Genomic DNA, 9,023 nt, shown 5'->3' on the forward strand with positions numbered 1-9,023 from the left:
ACCAATGGAACAAAATAGAGAGTCCAGAAATAAACTCCTGCATATACAGTCAACTAATATTTGACAAGGGAGCCAAGAACACTCATTGGAGAAAGGATATTGGTCTTCAAGAAATGGTGTCGTGAAAACTGGATAATCACATGCAGAAAAATGAAATTGGACCCTATTATGCACCACTCACAAAGATACACTCAAAATGGATTAAAGTCTTAAACATAAGTCCTGAAACTGTAAAACTCCTAGAAGAAAACATAGGGGAAAAGCTCTTTGATACTGGTCTTGGCAATGATTGTTTTTTTGACGTGATGTCAAAAGCAAAAACAATAAAAGCAAAAATCAACAAGTGGGCCTATATCAAAATAGAAAGCTTCTGCAAATCAATAAAAACGTCAACATAATTAAAGGCAATCTACAGAATGAGAGAAAATACTTGCAAACCATATATTAAATAAGTGGTTTCTATCCAAAATATGTAAAGAACTCATACAGCTCAATAACAACAATAACAAAAAATGAACAATCAGATGATTGAAAAATGGACAGAAGATCTAAATAGACATTTTTCCAAAGAAGACATCCAAATGGACAAAAGGTACATGAAAAGATGCTCAACACCACTAATTACTAGGGAAATGCAATCAAAACCACAATGAGCTATCACCTCACACCTGTTAGAATGGCTATCATCAAGAATGGAATCTGAAAAACAATGGTTCTAATGAACCTAGGGGCAGGACAGGGATAAAGATGCAGACGTAGAGAATGGACTTAAGGACACGGGGAGGGGGAAGGGTAAGCTGGGACGAAGTGAGAGAGTGGCATGGACATATATACATTACCAAATGTAAAAGATATAGCTAGTGGGAAGCAGCTGCATAGCACAGGGAGACCAGCTCGGTGCTTTGTGACCACCTAGAGGGGTGGGATAGGGAGGGTGGGAGGGAGATACAAGAGGGAGGGAATATAGGGATATATGTATACATATAGCTGATTCACTTTGTTATACAGCAGAAACTAATACAACATTGTAAAGCAATTATACTCCAATAAAGATGTTAAAAAAAAAAGACAAGAGATAGCAAGTTTTGGCAAGAATGTGGAGAAAAGGGATCACTTATACATTGTTGGTGGGAATGTAACTTGGTTCAGCCACTATGGAAATCAGTATGGAGTTTCCTCATAAAATTAAAAATATAACTACTATGTCATCCAGCAATCCCATTTTAGGTATATATCCAAAGGAAATGAAAACAGAATGTCAAAATGATATCTGCACTCCCATGTTGATTGCAGCATTATTCACAATAACCAAAATGTGGAAACAACCTGTGTCTGTCAAAGGATGTGTGCCTAGTGAGATAAGCCAGACAGAGAAAGACAAATACTGTATGATATCACTTATAGGTGGACTCTAAAAAAGCCCAACTCGTAGAAACAGAGAGTAGAATGATAGTTACCAGGGGCTACGAGTGGAGAAATTGGGGAGATGTTGTTAAAGGGTACAGGCTTGCATCCAGTAGATGAATAAATTTTGGAAGTCTAATGCACAGCATAGTGATTATGTCAACAGTACGGTATTATCCTTCAAAATTGCTGAGAGATTAGATCTTATATGTACTCACCACGAAAGAGAAATGATAATTATGTGATGTGATAGAGGTTATAACTAAAGCTATGGTGGTAGTCATATTGCCAAATATAAATGCATCAAATCAACATGTTGTACACCTTAAAGTTAAACAACGTTATATATAAATTCTATCTCATTTTTTTAAAAAAAGAATGAATACTTGTATGTTTACTGACATGAATAATTATCCAAGGAATATTTTTAAAGGGGGGGAAAAAAGCAAGTGGAAGAACCATATACAGCTGTCTTTGCAGGGAGTTTGTTCCAGGACCCCTGCAGATACTAAATCCTGCAGATGCTCAAGTCCCTTATATAAAATAGTGTAGTATTTCCATATAACTTATGCACATCCTCCCATACACTTTAAATGTCATCAAGATAACTTATAATAACTAATACAATGTAAATGGTAAGTAAATAGCTGTGCATAAGATGTAAATGTTATGTAAATAGTTGCTGGAATGCGGCAAATTCAAGTTTTGCTCTTTGGAAGTTTCTGGAATTTTTTCCCTGGATATTTTCTATCTGCAGTTGGTTGAGTCCAAGGATGCAGAACCTGCAGATACAGAGGACTGACTATATAGCATGTGATTTCATTAAAACATATAAATATATGGTATGCATTTTTCTACATGAATTGAAAGTAAAACTCTAAACTGTTTCATATTGTATGCTACTAGTGTTTGTGTTGTTTAAAAAATTTAAAACGGGTAATTGCTAAAGATAATAGTAGTAAAATAATAGGCAAGATAAATTTTATATGTGATGAACTAAGATTAAAAGCAATGTTCATCAGGCAGACCAATAAGCAACCATTTTTATACCTATCCCAGTTAAGGTTTCTCTAATTTAACTGATTTTAGGAATGCCTGGGGTGATTTTTCAAAATGCAGGCTCCCATGCTACATCCCAGACCTATTAAATTAGCAACTCTAGAAAAGAAATCTGTGTATCTACTTTTAAAATTGTTCTCAGCGGTGGGGGAGGGGACCTTCAAGACGGAGGAGGAGTAGTACTTGGAGATCACCTTCTTCCTCACAAATGCATCAAAAATACGTCTACACGTAGAACAACTCCTACAGAACACCTACTGAACGCTGGCAGAAGACCTCAGACTTCCCAAAAAGGCAAGAAACTCCCCACGTACCTGGGTAGGGCAAAAGAAAAAAGAAAAAACAGAGACAAAAGAATAGGGATGGGACCTGCACCTCTGGGAGGGAGCAGTGAAGGAGGAAAAGTTTCCACACACTAGGGAGCCCCTTCACTGGCAGAGATGGGGGCTGGTGGTGGGGAAGCTTCGGAGCCACAGAGGAGAGCGCAGCAACAGGGGTGCAGAGGGCAAAGTGGAGAGATTTCCGCACGGAGGATCAGTGCCGACCAGCACTCACCAGCCCGAGAGGCTTGTCTGTTCACCCGCCGGGGCGGGCGGGGGCTGGGAGCTGAGGATCAGGCTTCGGAAGTCAGACCCCAGGGAGAGGACTGGGGTTGGCTGTGTGAACACAGCCTGAAGGGGGCTAGTGCGCCTCAGCTGGCCGGGAGGGAGTCCAGGAAAAAGTTTGGACCTGCCGAAGAGGCAAGAGACCATTGTTTCGGGGTGCGCAAGGAGAGGCGATTCAGAGCACAGCCTAAATGAGCTTCAGAGGCGGGCGCGAGCCGCGGCTATCAGCGCAGACACCAGAGACGGGCATGAAATGCTAACGCTGCTGCTGCAGCCACCAAGAAGCCTGTGTGCAAGCACAGGTTACTGTCCACACCTCCCCTGGGCCTGCCAGAGAGGCAAGAGACCGTTGTTGTGGGGTATGCAAGGAGAGGGGTGGGCCCGCCATAGGAACTTCCTGCTCCATGTGCCCACAGATGGCAGGGCACTGCCTACGTGAGCTCCAGAGGCGGGAGCGAGCCGCGGCTGTTATCTCGGACCCCACAGGAGGACACCACGACTGCTGCCACCGCCACCAAAGATCCTGTGTGCAAGCGCGGGCCACTGCCCACAACTTCCTGGGAGCCTGTGCAGCCTGCCACTGCCGAAGACCCTGCAATCTGGGGCCAACTTCCACTGGAGAATGCATGGCGCACCTCACACTGTGGCAACATCCTGCTGGCCTCTGCTGCCGCAGGCACTCCCCACACATTCTTACTGTGACTGCTGTATCCATTCCTCTCTCTGGCCTGAGTGAGCAAGTGGACCTTAATCAGCCCTTGCTTTCGCCCCCCTCTTGCCTGAGTGGGGAACAGATGCCTGAGGGCAGCCCACATGCAGAGGCAGAGCCAAAACCAAAGCTGAACCCCAGGATCTGTGAGACCAAAGAAGAGAAAGGGAAATATCCCCGTGCAGCTGCAGGAGCAGCAGATTAAATCCCCGCAATCAGCTTGGTAAATCCTGCATCTGTGGAATACCTGAATAGACAATGAGTGTTCCCACAATTGAGGCTGTGGACCTTGGGGGCAACTGTGGAATTTGGGGGCAAGTACACGCCAGAGTAAGGCTAGATCAGAGTCTGAGCTGGCCTCACAGTGCCCACAGCAGGTCCAGAAACCTGGAAGTATTGGAGACCCTGTCAGCCACACGGCCAGGTGCCTGGGGAGTTTCTTGCCTTTTGGGAAGTCTGAGGTCTTCTGCCAGCATTCGTTAGGTGTTCTGTAGGATTTGTTCCACATATAGATGTATTTCTGATGTATCTGTGGGGAGGAAGGCGATCTCCACGTCTCACTCCGCTGCCATCTTGAAGGTCTCCTCCCAAAATATCTTTTGGAAGGCAACACTTTCCAGATGTCATAAACTGTTATAACACCACCAATTACATTTTGTCACATCCACTCCCTGGGTATTAAATGATTCTGCTCCAAGGTCAAAGGACTCAGCTCAGTGCAGGACTCATTCCCTATATCTTTGATAATCCTTACCTTCACTAGGTTGGCAGACAGATCACTTTAAAGACACAAGAACAGGGCATTGTGGGCTGCCATGGCAAACCAATGAAGCTCTCCAACAAGGATTCAAATTCATAGAGTCAACTGTGTATAAAAAAAAAAAAAGAGTTCCAGATAACATGGTGGGAATCCAGAAACAAACGATCACATCCTAGGGGAAATCCTGTGCAGATATTCTACAGAACACAGTGGAACTGGTCAGACAGTGTGGATGATAGCTAAGTACACATTTAAGTAAAGTATGCTGACCCCATAACTACAACAGCACAGAATTGCCCAACCATATCTGAGTGTTTAGGCAACATACATGGCTCTGTTTTGGAGGGGAGTTCAGATCTTAAATTTAAAGAAATAACTGCACAAAAGAAATATGTAAATGAAAGTGGAGAGAATAGAAAAACTATAGGAAAAAATGAAACTAAGAGTTGGTTTTTTGAAAAGATCAATGAAATTGACAAACCCTTAGGTAGATTAAGAATAAAGAGAGAAGATTCAAATAACTAAAATCAGAAATTAGGGACTTCCCTGGTGGTGCAGTGGTTAAGACTCCGTGCTCGCAATGCAGGGGGCCCACGTTCAATCCCTGGTCAGGGAACTAGATCCCACATGCATGCTGCAACTAAGAGTACTCATGCCACAACTAAAAAGCCAGCAAGCCACAACTAAGGAGCCTGCCTGCCACAACTAAGACCCAGCGAAACCAAATAAATAATTTTTAAAAATCTAAAATGAGAAATTAAAGAGGGACATTACAACTGATGCCACAGAAATGAAAAGGATTATAAGAGAATACTATTAACAATTATATGCCAAAAAATTGGATAACCTAGAAAAAAATGGACAAATTCCCAGAAACATACAACCTACCAAGACAGAACCATGAAGAAATTTTCTTTCAAAATCTTAACACATTTATAAATAGTAAAAAGAATAAATCAGTAAGCAGATCTCTCCCCAAAAAGAAAAGCCCAGGATTGAATGGCTTTATTAGAGAATTCTACTAACCATTTAAAGAACCATTCGTACCAGTCTTCGTCAAACTCTTCCAAAAAAATTGAAGGGAGGGAATGCTTCCAACCTCATTTTATGAGGTCAACATTACCCTGATACCAAAGCCAGACAAAGATGCTACAAGAAAAGAAAACTACACGCCAATATCTTTAATAAACATTAATGTTGAAAGCCTCAACAAAATACTAGCAACCTGAATTCAACAACTTATTAAAAGGATTATATGCCATGCTCAAGTGGGTTTACTCCTGGAATGCAAATATGAGTCAACCACAAAAATCAATCACGTAATACACTACATTAACAGAATGAAGGAAAAAAAACAAACATGATCATCTTAATTGATGAAAAAAAAAAGCACTTGACAAAATTTAACACCCTTTTATGATAAAAGCATTCAACAAACTAGAAGAGAAGGAAACTACCTCAATGTAATAAAGGTCATATATGAAAATCCTATAGCTAATATCATACTCAACTTTGAAAGACTGAAAGCTTTTCTTCTAAATTCAACAGGGCGAGAATGCCCACTCTCATCACTTCTATTCAACATAGTACTAGAAGTCCTAGCCAGAGAAACTAGACAAGAAAAACAAATAAGAAGCATCCAAATGGAAAGGAAGAAGGAAAATTATCTCTGTTTGCCAATGATATGGTCTTATATGTAGAAAACTATAAACATTCCAGGCGGAAAAAAACTGTCAGAACTAATAAATTCAGCAAAGTTGAAAAACATAAAATCAACATGCAAAAATTAGTTGTGTTTCCTTACACTAGCACTGAACAATCTGAAAAGTAAATTAAGAAACAAATCCATTTACAATAGCATCAAAAAGACTAAAATACTTAGGAATAAATTTAACAAAGGAGTTGAAAGAATTTTACACTGAAAACTATAAAACATTGAAGAAAGAAATTAAAGAAGACAAAATTTAATGAGAAAACATCCCATTTTCATAGCTAGGAAGACTTACTGTTGTTAAAATGTTCATACTGCCTGAAGTCATCTAGAGATTCAATGCAATCTCTATTAAAATCCCAATGGATTTTTTACAGAAATAGAAAAAAAAATCCCAAATTTCGTATGGAATCTCAAAGGACCCCAAATAGCCAAACATTTCTGAAAAATAACAAACTTACAGGCATCACACTTCCTGATTTCATGATATTACAAAGCTATAGTCATCAAAACACTGTGATACTTGCATAAAGACAGATATTTAGAATAGAGATACCAGAAATAAACTATCATGTACATGGTAAAATGATTTTCAACAAGGATACTAAAACCACACAATGGGGGAAAGGATAGTCTCTTCAACATATGGTTTTGGAAAAACTGGATATACACATGGAAAAGGATGAGCTTGAACCCTTACCTTATACCATATAGAAAAATTAATTCAAAATGCAGCAAAGACCTAAACATATGACCTAAAGCTGTAAAACTCCTAGAAGACAACATAGAGGAAAATCTACATGATTTTGGATTTGACAATGATTTCTTGGATATGACAGCAAAAGCACAAGAAACAAAAGCAAAGATAGACAAATGGGACTACATCAAATTTAAAAACTTTGGGGCATCAAAGGAAACAATCAACAATATGAAAAAGCAATTCACATAATGGAAGAAAGTATTTGTAAATCATATATTTGACAAGGGGTTAATATCCAGAATATATGAAGAATTCCCATAATTCAACAAAAAGGAAACAAATGCCAATAAGCATATGAAAAGATGTTCAAGATCACTAATCATTAGGGTAATGCAAATTAAAATCACAATGAGATGTCACCTCACACCCATCATGATGGCCACAATAAAAAAAAAAAAATAGAAACTAATAAGTGTAGTTGAAGATGTAGAGAAATTGGAACCCTTGTGCACTGTGGGTGGGAATGGAAAATGATATATATATAACTGCTATAGAAAATCGTAGGGAGCATTCTCAAAAAATTAAAAATAGAATGATCATATGATCCATATAACCCCATTTCCGGTTATATATCCAAAAGAAATGAAATCAGGATCCTGAAGAGATATTGTCACACCTGTGTTCATTGAGCATTATTTGCAATAGGCAAGAAGTGGAAGCAACCCAATTATCCATCAAAATAGATGAATGGATAGGCAAAATATGGTATACACAAACAATAGAATATTATTTAGCCTTTAAAAAGAAGGAAATCTTGTCACATGCTACAACATGGATGAACCTTGAGGATACAATGTTAAGTGAAATAAGCCAGTCACAAAATGACAAATGATGTATGATTCCAATTATATGAAGTATCTAAAGTAATCAATTTCATAGAGACAGATAGATGGGGGTGGTTGTCAGGGGCTGGGGGGAGATGGGAATAGGGAGTTGTGGTTTGGTGGCCATAGAGTTTCAGTTTTGCAAGATGAAAACATTCTGGAGATGTGTTGCACAACAATGTGAATATACTTAACACTCCTGAGCTATACAGTTAAAAATGGTTAAGTGATTAAGATAGAAAATTATATGTTATGCTTTTTTTTAACCACAAATAAAAATTTACAAAAGGTAGTGAGGGTGAATGTTAAATTGGGGGTACATTTGGCAAAAGTGTTGTGTTTTGATAAAATTCACTGAGCTGATGAACGGAGTTCATCAACAAATGAGGAGAAGGCCCTCAGTGAAAAATTTCTGGGAGGATGCAGAGAAAGTAAATCAAAGGGTAGAGAGAGTGCCAACACATAGAGAGAGGCTGTGATTTCTGTCTGGATACCTCAGTGAACCTGTAACTGGGTTTCTCTCTTTACACACATATTTCCAGAAAGCTCTGCCTGGTGAATTTTGGTCACACATAGGCTCTCCCTCCCACCTGCCTGTTCTGCCTGTTCAAGCTGCACTCAGGCTTCTGTCATGAGGTGGCACCAACGTACCTCCAGTATCAGAGTTCTCTACAAAGAACTTTATTGAGGCTTCCCTGGTGGCGCAGTGGTTAAGAATCTGCCTGCCAATGCAGGGGACACGGGTTTGAGCCCTGGTCTGGGAAGATCCCACATGCCGCGGAGCAACTAAGCCCGTGAGCCACAACTACTGAGCCTGCGCGTCTGGAGCCTGTGCTCCGCAACAAGAGAGGCCGCAATAGTGAGAGGCCCGCGCACCGCGATGAAGAGTGGCCCCCACTCGCCGCAACTAGAGAAAGCCCTCACACAGAAACGAAGACCCAACACAGCCAAAAATAAATAAATAAATAAATAAATTTATTTTTAAAAAAAACTTTATTGAAAGAGCAAAAAGAAAAAAAAATACAATGTTCTCCCTCAAAAGCCAGTGTATTGACCTATGTATAAAATAATTCTAATTCTGTCTGAAAAAATTGATAGGTGTTAAAGAAGCCATAAAAACATACTCCATGGCATGAATACAACGACTCACCAGGTAGCAGCAGTGCATTGACAGTCAGCAGCATGGGGAAA

General features: G+C 39.9%; 1 protein-coding gene across 2 annotated transcripts in view; it reads left to right on the forward strand.

Moving 5' to 3' along the window:
• The window catches only part of BEX3 (brain expressed X-linked 3), a 296,936-nt gene that overhangs the window by 33,349 nt on the left and 254,564 nt on the right, over window positions 1-9,023 (forward strand). The window lies entirely within an intron of this gene.

Source organism: Balaenoptera ricei, chromosome X (genome assembly GCF_028023285.1).
Source record: "Balaenoptera ricei isolate mBalRic1 chromosome X, mBalRic1.hap2, whole genome shotgun sequence".
Taxonomy (NCBI): domain Eukaryota; kingdom Metazoa; phylum Chordata; class Mammalia; order Artiodactyla; family Balaenopteridae; genus Balaenoptera; species Balaenoptera ricei.